The sequence below is a fragment of the Orycteropus afer genome, unplaced genomic scaffold (assembly GCF_000298275.1).
Source record: "Orycteropus afer afer isolate SDZICR_OR568_19922 unplaced genomic scaffold, OryAfe1.0 scaffold00794, whole genome shotgun sequence".
NCBI classification, from domain to species: domain Eukaryota; kingdom Metazoa; phylum Chordata; class Mammalia; order Tubulidentata; family Orycteropodidae; genus Orycteropus; species Orycteropus afer.
This window is the reverse complement of record NW_006922381.1, coordinates 232,764-237,369: the sequence shown is the minus strand read 5'-3', so window position 1 is coordinate 237,369 and position 4,606 is coordinate 232,764.

Genomic DNA, 4,606 nt, shown 5'->3' with positions numbered 1-4,606 from the left:
ACTCCTTTGCCCTTCCAATGTGTTATCTATTTCTGACAATTTAGTATTAATCTTCTGGATTTCTATCTGTAGATTTAGAATCATTTCTTTTGTCATTTTGTTCTTTTACTTTCTTCCAAAATTCTTCTAAGGTTTTTACTGTGTTTTCTTTGTTCTGTCTCTCAATCCTTTGAAGATACCTAAGGATAATTCTTTTGAATTCCTTATTAGAGAGTTCCAGTGCTGCTTCTTCCTCTGGTATGTGTTCTGGGTCTGTATCCTGTTCCCTTGTTTCTACTACTTTATCCTGGTTCTTTGTGTGTTCTCTGGTGGTCTCTTGTCTCTGAGGCATTGTGGCACTTTTGTATTTAGATCTCTGTTAACTGTTTTTGAAGAGTAGCCAAGGGTGATTGATCCTCTCTTGATGGTTTTTTATCGTTGGCCCTTTGGTGGAGAAGGAGATAGCTCTCACTCAGTAAGTGAATTTCCAAGAAGTGTGGGTGTACTTGTATCTTATGGGAACTATTGTTTTCTCCCACTCAGTTAGATACAAATTACAATTTAATAACCATCAAAAAACTAAAAGCACATGGAAAAAAAAAAAACACAACATGTAATCACACAAGGACAGGAACAAAAAAAATGGGAAAGAGAAGAAAAAGCAAGGAAACCTGCAATATCCAGGGATAGGGCACTAAGAGAAAAAAAGTAGAGAAGGAGAATTATGAAGGAAAACAAAAATGGGAAAAATACAAAGAGACAAACAAGGAACATGTTTAACCATGAGAAAAAAAAGGGGGGGGGAATATTTAAATTAAAAAAAAAAAGAAAATTTCAACCAGCAACAGGGAAAAGAAAAAATGCTGAAAACTAGGACCTGCCAGTGGAAGATTAAGAATAATAGTAAAAAGGACAAAATTATTATTAATAATAGTTGTCTTAAAACAGACAAATTCAAACAAACTAATCACCAGAAAAAAGAAAGCGAAAAATAAAAATTTTAAAATGTAAAAAAAAAAACCATCAGTGAAGGGCAAGGCAGGGCACCCTGGCTCCATCTAAGGACACAGACTGATGGAGTTTATGTGGGCCCAGAAGATAGATGGGAGTGGGGGATGGGCAAACTTCTGTTCACCAAGTTGGTGTGGGCTATAAGAGTAACAAGAGGAATGTGGTACCTTTTCATTCTTGCAGGTCCAGAGTTTCCTTGGGGTTGCTGGAAAGCAGAACGTGTTCTTAATACCCAGGAATCTATGAAAGTGTTGTCTCTTTAAATATCCAAAATAGTCAAGCTGCTTTTAAACCTTCAAAATGGCAGCGTCCTCCAGACCAACAAAAGTTCACAGCTCAGCCCACCTTTCTGTTCACTTTCTCTGTTTATTCCTCAACCACCAGAGCAGTCCTCTGTGTAGTCCCTGGCTAGCAGGGCTTGTTTTTAGGTTTGTTCTTAGGTTCTACCACCACTCGGGTATCTCCAGGCTATCTGTGCTGTCAGGATCGCTCAGGATCACTGCCAGACCACAGCTCCGTATGTCTCCTTTTTTGGTATTTTCATGCAAATTCTTTTGCTAGTTGGTGTTTAGTCCACTCTATATCCTTCCCTTCAAGGCTCAGGGGTCCAAGATTATCTTCTGTGTCTGTCCCTTTTCTTTGTTGAAGAGGGCCTATGCAGTCTTTCTGCCTAATCTGCCATCTTGCCAGAACCTCCTCTTTATTCCGTTTTTTCTTATACTCTGCCTTTAAAGAGAAAATTGTATGTTCTTTCTTTTATCACAAGATTGTAAATTACATCTAAGCAAAAAAAAAAAAAAGGAAAAAAACTTCACAATAACTCAGCAGTTTCTGTAGAAGTGACTGCTCAATTGCTAAAATTTCTTTTTCTTTTTTTCTCTCTCTCTCTTTCTTTCTTATGTTATTAAATAGAGAAAGATTTTAATAGGCAGGGTAGAGATTACTACCACATTCCTATTTAATTTAACTAATTGGCCTAGATCCTTATCCTACATGGATCTTACAGAATGACATGGATTATCATAAATTTAACCAGGTAGTGACTCCAATTGCAGTTGTTGTCTCAGCTGTGTTTTCATTGTTTGAGGAAATTAATACATTGTTTAGTATCTAGTATACAGCTGTTTATCTGGCCAATGCCTTATTTATCAATTCTGCTTTGGAAAGAAGCAGTTTACCATCTCAGTTGACAAGGCTGACAATATATCTACACTGTCCTAATTCAGCAGTATAACTGTCTAGCCCTAAGTTATTATCTAGTCCTCAGGGAGCTTGATCACCTTTCTCTTCCACAGACATCACTCTAGTCAATTACATTGATTATAATATATTTATTGGATCTAGTAAGGAAGAAGTATCACAGACATATTGGCAAGATGTTTGTGTGCTAGAAGGTGGGAAATGAACTTACAAAAATTCAGGTCCTTCTATCTCAGGGAAGTTTCTAGGGGTCCAGTGGTGTGAGGCATGTCAAAGTGAAGGATAAGCCATTGCAACTGGTCCCTCCCACAACTAAAAAGTTGACACAAGACCTGGTGTACCTCTTTGGATTTTGGTGGCCACATGTCACTCATTTGTGTATGCTACACAACCCTATTTATCAAGTGACTTGGAAATTTGCTAGTTTTGAGTGGAATCAAGAATAAGAACAGGTTCTCTAATAGGATCAGGCTACGATGCAAGCTGCTCTGCCACTTGAGTCATATGACCTGGCTGAACCAATGAGGTTTGAAATGTCAGTGGTAGAGATGCTGTATAGAATCTTTGGCAGGCCTCTACTGGTGACTCACAGCCCATATCCTTAGGATTTTGGAGCAAAGCTCCACCATCTTCTACAGAATACTACTCATCTTTTCAGAAACAGTTTCTGGTTTGATACTGGGCCTTAGTAGAGGCTAAATGTGTAACCATGTGCCACCAAGGCACTATGTGGCCTTACCTTCCATCATGAATGGTGTTATCTGACATACACAGTCACAAAATTGGATGTGTGCAGCAGCACTCCATTATTAATTGGAAAAACCAAAACACCAAACTCTTTACCATCAACTTGATTCCAACTTAAAGCAACCCCTACTGGTCTTATTTCCACAACAGCTAGTGGGTTTGAACCACCAATCTTCTGTTTAGTAACAAGCACTCCTTAGTAACTGGAAGTGGTATGCGTATGTGTGTGAATTTGGGATCAAACAGAATCTGAAGGAAAAAGTTACATGAGATGAGTGGCTCAGATGTCCGTGGTCTCTACTCCAGTCACATTACCTTCCCTCTCCCAGTTGGCACTTATGATCTCATGGAGAGTTTCTTATGTTCAGTTGACAGAGGAAGACCAACTTGTGCTTGGTTTACAGTTGATGGTGTATCATATGCAGTATATCAAAACTGCACATCAGCAGCATGCAGCCTATTTCTAGGACCTCCCTGAAGGAAAGTCATAAAGGGAAATCATCTGAATGGGTGGGACTTGAGCTATGTATATGGTTGTTCACTTTGTTCGGAAGGATAAATGACCAGGTATGATTGTATACTGATTTGTTGGCTGTGACTTATGGTTTGGTTGGATGGACAGGGTCTTGGAAGGAACAGGAGGTATGAAGAAGAGGTATATGGGTAGACCAAATGATGAACTCAAAAGAGGAGGATTTTAACAGTCATGAGAATAAGATAACCACTTCTGTGGAACCAGTCATTCTTTTGTCCCAGCCACTTCTTTCACTGACCAATGGATTATAAAAAAGTGGCCATGAGGCAAGGTTTGGAGTTTAAGCATGTGCTCAATAATATTGACTTTCACTCACTGCCTGACTTTGCTACAATACTGAGCCTCAAATTCTTTGAGGTTATCAACCAGCAATGGTGGTAAGTTCATTACATTGGACCACTTGCATCATGGAAGTTGCCTTTTATTGTTACTGGAATAGATGAATACTCTGGATATGGATTTCCTTTCTTCATATACAATGATTCTGCCAAAACTACTATAATCATGGTATCCCCAACAGATCAAGAGCTCACTTCATGACAAATGAAGTACAACAACATCCCCATGCAAATGGGATTAATTGGTTTTACATTTCCCATCATCCTGATGCAGCTGGCTGAACAGAACAATGGCCTTCTAAAGGTGAAATTATGGTAAACCTAGGCTCAGGTTTTGAGCAATATTCTCCAGGAGGTTAGGCATACTCTAAACCCAATATATGGTGCTGTTTTTCCAATAGCCAACATTGATGGATCCAGGAAACAAAGGGGGGAAATAGGAGTAGCACCACTCATTATTACTCCTAATGACCAACTCACAAAAGATCTTACTTCCTGTCCGTATGATCCTGGGTTCTGAAGGTATGGAGGTCTTAGTTCCAAAGGGAGGAATACTCTCACATGAAGACTTAATATTGATTCCACTGAATTGGAAATTAGGAATGACACTCAGCCACTTTAGATTCCTCCAGCCTCTGGATCAACAAGCCAATAAGGAGTTACTATATTGGATGGTATAATTGATCTTGATTACCAAGGGAAAAAAGGATTGATATTACATAATAGAAGTACTGCCATGACCTGTGATTAAAATCAGTGGAAAACTACAGCAATCCAATTCCACATGATTACTAAT